Below are 11,100 nucleotides of genomic sequence, written 5' to 3'. Positions count from 1 at the left end.
ACACTTGGCTTTCTAATTGTGTACATATTAAAGGCCCTTGAATTTTTTTTTTAAAGATTTTATTTATTTATTTGAGAGAGAGAGAGAAAGAGAGAGAGAGCACATGAGCATGGAGGAGGGGCAGTGGGAGAGGGAGAAGCAGACTTCCCGCTGAGCAGGGCGCCTGATGCAGGGCTCGATCTCAGGATCCTGAGATCATGACCTAAGCCAAAGGCAGATGTTCAACCAACGGAGCCACGCAGATGCCCCTGCCCTTGAATTTTTAAAGAAAGCCTAATGGAAGAATTTTAGACCGGGGGGCATGTAGCGGGAGACATTTTTCAGAAGACAGGCTTTTTCCTCTTTTGAGAGTATACAAAGCCAGTCATATTATAATAACACAAATCATCCAGAAACACAGTGCTTACCATGATAGGGGCTGTACCCTAGACAGTTAGTGTTTGCGCGTACGAACTCAATCGAGTCATTATCACCAACCTATGAGATAGGTAGCACTCTCTCTCCATTACACAGATTAGAAATTCAGGCCCAGAAAGCTTTTAAAAAACTTTCCCCAGGTTTCACAGCTTATAACTTGCAAAGCTAGGATGTAAACCTAGCCACTCTGGCTCCAAAATCCGGGATCTTAAACAACATACTGCCCCTGGATACCATAATTTCTGTAGTTGGTGGACCCGCATCGTACTTCTTATTAATTTATTCTAGAAACACGCCTGTTTATAGAGTGCCTGTTTGCAGCCGCATTCGGCCTCAGATGCAGAGAAGTGCATTATTGCTACAAACACTCTCAAAGCCTCTGCCACGCCTCTTCTGCAACCTTTCGCCCCTGTCTGCAGCTCACACACATCGGCTGCTCACACACCATCAGCCACAGGAGCCCACGGGCCGCTCACACCACACTCCTCGGCTCTCCTGCCTCTAGGTGTTTACTGAAGCTGCTACTAACAAGCCCTTCCTCTCCTAAGACTCCGTGAACTCCTTCTTCTAAAAGCCCCAGGCCCCATCCTATCTTCTCCATAAAGCTTCCAGAGCCCCCGAATGAAATCTCTCTCTCCTTTCCTTGTATTTAAGCAGACTCTCTCTGGGCTTCTCTTCTAGCAGCTCGCACGGATGGGAAGATTCTTAAGAAAACCTAAAGTATATCTTTTCATTTTCTATGTCCCCAGAACTAATAATTAATACAGCGTTTATAGACTCTGTTTATTATTATATTCATATATTGTATTCATGCATTTGTAAAATATAACACTCGAATATAATGAGGTCTCTAAAAATGTCTGTTGAAATGCATACACAGCAAATAGTGGATGCCAACTGGATCACTGAGGAAATGCAGCTCCTGTTTTCTGGGAGCTTACGGTCTAATTGTAGAGATGCCAGACAAGAGAGCAACCACAAGTGATGCTGATGGGCAGGTTGTGAAATGGGGTGGAAAGCGCAACGAGTCATCCGAAGAGCCGAAATGTAGTCCGTGGCCACGACACCACCTATGTGAGCTTGGACAAGTAGTTTTTCTCTTCAGTAAAAGGAGGCTCGACGGTATTAACATTCCTTCAGTGAGTCCGTGAGAGGACTGGTGATCGCCAAGAATGCTCTCTGAAGGACTGCATCCTGCCAAGGAGAAGGGACACAGCAGAACTCGTGGAATGAGAGGGCCTCTCTCTGTACCATCAAGAAGCAATCAACCACAATAAATACCAAAATCAATAAAATTCAGAAGAGGACTCTTGGGAAAGCATCAAAGTTACACAGAGTGTGGTCATGACAGATCAAGTCAAGAGAGGAAGTTCTGAATGGAGCCCAGAAGGGGAGCTGGGAAGGAAGGGATGGTTAGGGCTTACCCAACCATGAATCTGGCCACAGCCACACCGTCATTACAATGACACGCTCCAGCACTGCGGGGAGAGAGCCAGGCCTGCCCCTCACTTAGACTGAAATCTCCCAGAGCCATCCAACAATTTTCTCTGTGATTCCCTGAATACTGAGCAACCTTCTAATGACTAGTTTTGCTCTCCAGCTTCTGGTGTAATGAGACAGAGGAAATTTTCCTCCTTTAGCAGCCAGAATGAGACTTCCTCTCGGGGACAGTCCTAGATTTACCAGGAAGAAATCCGTTGATTAACCACCTGGGCTGAGGAATAAAATCCCAAGCAATAAATAATAATGCTGATCTGCTTTCTATGGAGCCTAGGTCCTGACCCCTTAGGGTCCTTTATTTTGTGAGCCTTACGATGAGTTTAGGTCTATAAACTTGACGATGACTTTGGTCACAATCGAATCGCTCCATATGATGAAAACGGAAAGAATTTGCAAATTACAGGAAAACCAGGGTGGAAGGGTGGGGAGAGTGGCCGGAGATGTCAGGCACTTGGTTGGGTAAAGAGACCTCGGGGAGGGGTCCCTGGCTGGCTCAGTTGGTAGAGCGTGCCACACTCGATCTTGGGGCTGTGCGTGTGAGCCCCACATTTGGTATAGAGATTACTTTTAAAAAATTAAAAGTCTTTAAAAAAAAAAGAGAGAGAGAGTCTTCGGTGAGAACAGACTATTTAATGGGCATCTTAAGCTGTTGGCGGGGGAGTGCGTGGTTAGCCTCCTCACCTCCCATTCAAGAATGGCGTTGCTGCTGTTTTGAAGAACCCTGAGAAGGTTCTTCAAAGAACAGAGATGCCATGTGGAGCCCGACCATTCAGAGCAGCGGGGCCCCAGTGGCCTGTTTCACCAGGAGGAGGCAGAGGCAGGAAGCCCTGGGTGGTCTCCGTAAGTGTGGGCTCATCGTAATATCACCCCTGCTTTCTGGGACGTAAGCCACCTTGCTGGGCATTCGATTAGATTGCATCAGCCCCTCAGGGAATGGTCACCTCTGGTGAAATTGTGACACAAAGTTTCTGAACTCACCCAGCTGGGGAACAGGGACAGTCAATGGCTTTACCATCCTCCATGCCATGCAGCATGACTCACTATCACCTGAAAGACTCCAGCGACCTAAAAACTTGTCCACAAGTATGATGACATACTCAGCCCTCCTCAATCGCCACCTCGGTAAACCGAACCACAGGCTGCTGGGAGATTGGGACGGACGTCCATGACACCCAATTCCAAGCTTTTGTGTTCCAGGGCGCCTGGTGGCTCAGTTGGTTAAGCGTCTGACTCTTGATTTTGGCTCAGGTCATTTTCTCAGGGTTGTGGGATCCAGCCCCATCCATGTTGGGCTCCACACTGGGTGTGGAACCTGCTTGGGATTCTCCCTCTGCCTCTCCCCACCTGCTCTCTCCCTCTCTCTCTCTCAAAAAAAAAAGAAAAAAAAAACTTATTTCATCTTATTCAGAGCAAGCAACCACCTGTGGCTTTCTAATGGGCACTAAACGGATTGGCTCAAGCATTGAACCACTGGCATAATGAGCAGCAAAAGGAGAGGGAGCGTTCCAGAAAAAACGGGTGACTTGTCCCCAGAAGTCACCTCAGAATCCAGGGGTCTGCTCTCTTATTCTGCACATAGACGAGAACATCAAAGAAAGGCAGGCAGAGGAAGAGATGTGAGCTGGAAAACTCCCACCTGCACACAGCCACATCCTGTCCTGCCTCAATCACAACTTACTTTAAGAGATTCAACAACATGGCACCCAGGAGGGAGAGAAGGCCTAGAGAAGACCCGAGACCCTGGATGCCGCAGAAGATTTCCACATCTGGCTTTGTGTGTCCCTTTGGTGAAAGGCAAGAGGGCACCGGCTCAGGGTGACGGCAGCAGCCACTGTGAAGAGAGCAGCCAAGTTCAAGGAAATGCGACGGGAAAGAGAACAGGAACACATCCATCAAGCAATCCCCAGTGAGGATCTGAGACTGCTTTCCTGACCAGGCGCACATCCCCTGCCCAAATGCCAGCAACTCATCTTAAATGCAAGTCACAATAATGTGGACCAGGTGTTTCAACTTCCTACCATGATGGCTGGCAAGACCATCAGTGGAGAGTCATAATGGCAACAACATCTGAAGTACAGCTGTGTTGAAACACAGAACAGGCAAGCTTTTCTTTCTTCTCCAAGTAGGTGTCTGTTCTGCATTTCCATGGTGATAGCATCACAGAGACTTGGGACCGCGAGCCTTTTTGGAACAGCTCTCCCAGCCTTGAGAGTAACACTGGTGTTTTCTTTTTGCGGTTGTTGTTTGTTTTAAAGAAAAGGACCCCCTGATGATGGGAGATGTCGCTTCAGCGAGGCAACTGGCATTTTCAGGGTGGGAGCTGTGGATGCCAGGGGTGGTCCCCACACAAACGTAGGAACTAGGAACTTAGGAAGCACCAAAAATCATCTGTCCCTGGTCCATCCTCTTGGGCTGCCCCCTTCCATAAAGAGGGCCCCTTACAAACGTCCTCAGGATCACAGGCAACATTTTTCAAAGTTAAGACCTCGGAATTGAAGACAGATCCATTCCCTTTTTGAGCAGTGTCTCCAATCAGCCGAGGTGAGGTTGTCCTAAGAATTCAGTGGCGATTCACAGCCATGCACGTAATTCAGCTAAGGTACCGCTGGGCCTCCCGGGGACCCGAACTAGGAACTGGAAAGTAGGGCCACACTTTCTCAGCTGATCTCGGTCTCTTTCTAGTTCTCTGTCTTTCCATTTCTGCTCTCCTGTTTTCTTTCTTTTCTTCTCTCTCTTTTTAATTTATGTATTTATTTAAGTAATCTCTACTCCCATCATGGGGCTCCAACTCACACTGGAGGTCAAGAGTCGTGTGCTCTTCCAACTGAGCCAGCCAGGCGCCCCTGCTCTCCTGTTTTCTCTCTCAACAACTCTTCTCCACTTGCTCCTCAGGGTTCTAATCCAGAATGCCGACCCCAGCCTGCATCTCTACAACCTCCCAGATCTTGGGCCCATGGCCAACTGGAAGAGCCCAGCACCAAGTTCCAGGAAATGACCTGACTATGGCTTAGCTCATTTGTTTGGACCAAACTATACAAGTCACAGGTGGCGGGCCAGGTCCTCTGGTCAGGTGTCTTCACTGGATGCAATTCACCAAGGCCTCCTGCACCCACACGGTCCCAGGTAGGGAGGGCCTCCTAGGAGGAGGAAAGCAATTACACTGAGCAAGCCCCTTGTTTTTATTTACTTCCCCACTTCCTTATGTATAAAATCAGGGTGATGATACCTTGTCATCAGTTTCCAGCCCCACTGGAAGGACCACAGAACATAGGGCTGGGTTGGGTTGGGTTTTTGAAGGAGAGCCTTTGTCATTTCAAGGCCCAGGACACAAACCTGAGACCCAGAGCCCAAGCTCACCTGGCAAAGCGCAGGGACACTTTCAGCAAGAGGAGGAATCTCCCATTTCCTGAGCGTGCCCACAAAGCAGAGACCACTTCTGGGTAGAAGGCCAAACTGCTACGGGGAACTGAAAAGCCTCGAGTGTCCCACAGCCCAGAGAGGCACAGAGAAGCCTTTCTCAGTAGGGGTGCTACTGGCACGGGTGGGGGTGGGGGGGCAGACCAACCCGTTGTGGGATGGGACTGCGCCTGTGGTGTTCGCTGTTCCAGCCTCAGCGTCGGGCATTCCCGAGGTGCCCCAGACGCTGTGACTATGACAACAACAGTAATGACCACATATCAGAACCATCCTCCACATACGGCTGAATGCCCTCTTGGGGACGACCACCCCTGGGAGAAAGCTGGGACCAGATGCCACCAGAGCAAGCTCTGGGGACAGCTGTGCTCTGGGGGAAAAAAAGAGAAGGAATAGCTGTAAGTATGCCCGAAAGAATTTAGGTCTCACCTAGCAGAAACCTTTTGGGAGGGACGCCTGGGTGGCTCAGTTGGTTAAGTGTCTGCCTTTGGCTCAGGTCATGATCCCAGGATCCTGGGATCAAGTCCCATGTCAGGCTCCTTGCTCAGCGAGGAGGCTGCTTGTCCTTCTGCCTGCTGTTCCCCTTGTTTGTGCCCTCTCTCTCCCTCTGACAAATAAATAAAATTCTTAAAAAAAAAAAAAAGACAAGAAAGAAAGAAAAAAAAAAGAAAGAAAGAAAGAAAGAAAGAAAGAAAGAAAGAAAGAAAGACACTTTTGGAAGTCATAGTAAAACAGCATAACAAATTGCCAAAGAATGGCTATAGACTCTTTGGAGGTCGGAGGGCGGGTGTGTGTGTGTGTGTGTCCTGAATAAAGAAGATAACCATCTTCTTGAAACAGTGAAGTCCATCCCCACACAGATGTAAGAGAAAAGTTGAATTGACTGCTTGGGCTTTCGGATGGTACCTGGAAAAGCGGTGGTGAGGAGTCTGAGGGACTAGAATTAATGTCCCATATTCTGTTAAAAGACACGTAGTAATATCACTACTGACAGACACAATTACACACTCTAATGAGGCACTGTCACCTGTTAATAGTAGTTATGGTCATTTTCAAATAATTAACAGTAATACAGAGACAATACATCACGACAGCACACAAATACGTCGCTACCATGTGCATGGGCATGTAAGGTCGCTAACATCTTGCTGATAGGGATCTCACACGCAGAGCCAGCTTCACCCACAACGTTCCTCAGCCTTCTGTTGATTTCCTTCCATGGATGCCAAGGCACAATTCCCCCTTCCATGAGAATAACCGGTAGCCTTCTAAATTTCCCCAGAAACCCGATCAGTCAGACTTTCCACAGCCACGAGGAGGAATTAATACAGGAACCAAATAGGTCTTGCTTTGTCGGCTTACCCACTCCATCCTGACCGGCCACTAATCAACTCCTCGTGTTTGAAAATAAAATCGATTTTATCAGGAAAGAGAAGCTACCCAGGGCTCCGTGGCCACTCAGAACAGAAACGCCAGGGCCTGCCTCATTTTTCCAGAGTCTAGTTCTAGTGTGTACTGTTTACTCCTTATTCCCAGTCCCCAGAAATGTGGGGTAGCCTTAAGTGCCTGGGTGCTAGCCAGGTGGGTTTTCTTCCTAATTCCTTCATGGCCAGTTTGTGCTTTGGGGTAAGCATTTCACTTTCCCAAGGATTCCACGAGGCAGGAAAATGGGCATGACAAAAACCTTCCTCACCTACTTTGTGAAGGTGTGAGGGGAAGGTCAGTGGACCTCTGGATGAGAATATGAAACCGTGCCCCTGGGGCCACCCCGAAGGTGAGGCTGCTTCCCGGGTTTGAGGAAGTTTGGGATCTTTGGGGCAATACGGCGATGCTAACCGAAATCCTGCCATACTTACCGAGGACTGACTGCATGCGCTCGGTCAGGGCCGGGGGAACACAGCAGTGATGGCGAATGCGCTGAGGGGCACCAGAACATGCCACCCCACAATATGCCAAAATCTCTCTCTCTTTGGCATACGGATTATTTTGACTTAAAGGTCTTTGAGAACTAACAGCTTGGGGAAAGTTCTAAAACCAGGGCACAGTTTTCCATTTGTAAAGGAGTTCATGTTCATAAAGGAAAGGAAGGAGGATTGGACATCAGTGGTGAAAGAAGGCAAGGAGTTAACTCTTCACAACCTGGCGAAGTTGGTGGCACATGTGACGCTTGATCTCGGGGTTGTGAGTTCAAGCTCCACTTTGGGCCTAGAGCTGACTTTAAAAAATAAATAATATAAATAAATGTTACAACAAATCTTACTAAACAACCTTTGTTTACCCATACTTTTCCTGGGCACCTTCCTGTAACTTGACTCTCCCACGCAAAAGCCCCAAACCACCATCTTTATCTTAGCCCCGGATGGTACAGGAACCCATGTTCTCTTCACCCATTGGGGTTACTCATCTCCGGCTGCCCCCATGTGTACACACGGCATGCACATGTTCATAAACTTCTGTTTTTCTCTTGTGAATCTGTCTTTGGCCCCAGCTGGAGAATTTCTAGAAACTTCTAACCTGAAGGACTCCACCTGATGCGGTTTGGGGTGTTTAGTCTGATCATTCAAGGAATCCCAGAAAATCCTAACACTTGCCACCTCCGGGATATGAGTCCTTCTGAGTCATTCATCTGGATGCACACTGCTGGGACGAGAAAAAGAATGCAGATTTCTCATTTTAGAGATAATAAAACTGAAGCCCAGATTAGTGAAGACTCTCATTCCTCTCCTACGAAAGCTTTCTTCTAAAAATTACCTCCTTTATAAATCCTCAAATGAATACGTGATATTAGAGTGCTGAACGATACCACGAGACAGATGAGCGTTGATTTAAATGCTGCGATCTGACAGATCCGGCCATCAATCATAACCGGACGTCTCAGGAGAGCCATCCTTTAGACATGGACTTGGGGATAGCATGAGCAGAATTTACAGCTGAACCAACTCTGCATTAGAACTGTCCTTCCCCAGCTGGCTAGGGTGCCAGGGCTCCAATTGGAGCCCACAATAGTATTTCCAGTATCACCCCAAGGGTTTGCTGAGCCCACCCCAGCGTTTCTAACAGAGTAGGTCTGAGTGGGAAGCGAGAAATTGTCCTTCTAACAACAGTTCATGCTGACGTTAATGCTGAGGCCACAGGTTATAGGGGAGACAGTGCTGTACTTTGAGAAGTTGGTGCTGAAACAAAGATGGCCCCTACATATTTATTTAATTTATATATATATGTTTATATTTATATATTTAATTTATTTAATTTATACAATTATATATTTATATATTTTTATTTAATTTATACAAATTTTAAGAAAACTGATAATTACTTCCTTTTTTTTTTTAAGCTTTTATTTATTTTGTTTGCCAGAGAGAGAGCAAGCACGAGCAGGGGGAATGGCAGGCAGAGGGAGAAACCGGCTCCCTGCTGAGCAAGGAGTCTCATGTGGGACTCGATCCCAGGACTGTGGGATCATGACCTGAGCTGAAGGCAGATGCTTAACCAACTGAGCCACCCAGGCATCCCTGGTAATGTACTTTCATAAGCCTTCTAAATGGTGCTATGGGCTGAATTGTACCCCAACCCCCAAAATTTATACGTTGAAGTTTTAATCCCCAGTCCCTTAGAATGTGACCCTATTTGGAGATAAGGTTTTTAAAGAGGTGATTAAATTAAAATGAGGTCTTTTGGGTATGACTGGTGTCCTTATAAGAGAAGGAGGTTAAGACACAGATACACACAGAAGAAAGACCACATGAAGACACAGGGAAAAGACATCCGTCTACAAGCCAAGGAGAGCGGGCAGAAGAAACCAACCCTACTAACACCTTGTTCTCAGACTCCTAGTTTCCAGGATTGTGAGAAATAACTTTGTGTTGTGTAAGCCAGTCAGGCTGTGTATTTGGTTATGGCAGCCCCAGCCAACTAATACATGCGGAGAGGTAGGACGGCACGAAGGATTATACTAGGAACCAAGGGCTATGCCTTCTAGCATCAGTGCTGCCTATGGGCAGACAAAATTCTTCCTCTAGAGTCGCCAGACCTCCCACCTCAACTAGTCAGCACTCTTCTGTCAAATGGGAGTAGCAACCTACCCTCTTTCCACCACGTGCGGTTTTTGCGAAGCTCAAAACTGGGAACTTACGAGAAAGTGTTTTTTGAATTACAAAGTTCTCTGCCCTGGCTCTGAACAATGAGAAATCCAAATCATCATCATCATCACCTGTCTGAAGACACTGGAAAGCTGTGGAACTCTCCAGAAGTGCCGGACCCAGACAGAATGGAAGCTCACTGAGGTGAGCTGGACCACTTGCTGGTTTTTTAAGCACTTTTGAGCTGGAGGCTGAGAATCCATGCAGAGTTTGTGACTGTAGAGAGGACTAGGGAACAGGACAATAAATCAGTAGAAAACACCTACACTCAAGTTGAGGGAGCAAAATGGGTGAAAAACACAGAAGAAAGGAAGGATAAGAGACACAGGGGCCTATGTCCCATGAAAAGATTTAGCCATCCAAATTTAAGAGAGATGTAACTGGAGTCCCAGAAAGGAGGAGAATGGAGGCAGAAGCAATTGTTGGAGAATTCTCCAAAATTACCGATAGCCATCCAGGCACAGAATCCAAAAAGCAACAAATAGAAATAGTACTGGGGGCGCCTGACTGGCTTAGTTGGTGGACCGTGTGACTCCTGATCTTGGGGTTGTGAGTTTAAACCCCACATTGGGTATAGAGATAACTTAAAAATAAATCTTGGGACACCTGCGTGTCTGCCTTCAGCTCAGGTCATGATCTCAGGGTCCTGGGATCCAGCCCCGTGTTGGGCTCTCTGCTCAGCGGGGAGTCTGCTTCTCCCTCTCCCTCTGCCCCTCCCCCCCAACTCATTCTCTCTCGCGCGCGCGCGCTCGCTCTGTGTCTCTCTCTCTCAAATAAATAAATAAGATCTTTTAAAAAAAAAACTTCAAAAAAATAAAATTAAATAAATAAAAAGTAGAAATGTTACAAACCCCAACCAGAATAAATACAAAGAAAATAGTGAAAAGCTTTCAAGTATTAAGTAACGTTATGTCCTAATTACACATACAGACTGGTGAAAAAGGAAGTGTTGAGATTGTTTGTTGACTCCAAAGGGCCAAAAAGAGCCAGGAAGAGTGACAGCCCCCAAGGAAAAAGGTAATATGCTAATACTGAGAAACATGCTAACACTGTGTTAATCTTTGTAAATATTAATTCCCTTTTATTGATAAATAGTTGTAAATACTGTTTTGTATTGCTGACATGTTTGGAATAGTACCTAGCACACAGTAAGAGGTATACAAGTCTTCTTTTAAAAATACATAGAATAAATAAATATTGAATGTAGAGGCATTTTTAGGCAACAGGCTTGAACAATAGAAACTTGATGGAGGTGAAAGGGCCCATAGGGACCCCGGAGCTGAATGCAAACAGACTCATTAAGGACCCACCTCTAAATAGCCACAAGCCCTAACCAATGGGCTTCTTACAACCAGCCCCAGGTACCAAAAAAGGGAAAATTCCATACTTCGCTATACCCTCACTCTGCCCTGTGGCCCCTCACCACTGCATCCTGGCAGACAGTCTCTCCTTTGCTGTCCTGCCCACAGCTCCCCTGCAGTGTGTTCAGTAAACGTCTATCTCTCTTGTTCTGCCCTGGGTGAATTCTTTCACTGTCCATGCCACCAGCCACCCGATTGGAGCACCCCATATTTGGTGGCTCCCCATCAGATCAGCGCACCCCACACTGAATATGATGTATGTTTAGGGT

Source organism: Ailuropoda melanoleuca, chromosome 5 (assembly GCF_002007445.2).
Source record: "Ailuropoda melanoleuca isolate Jingjing chromosome 5, ASM200744v2, whole genome shotgun sequence".
NCBI lineage: Eukaryota > Metazoa > Chordata > Mammalia > Carnivora > Ursidae > Ailuropoda > Ailuropoda melanoleuca.
The sequence above is the reverse complement of the archived record's forward strand: the minus strand, read 5'-3'. Positions refer to the sequence as shown.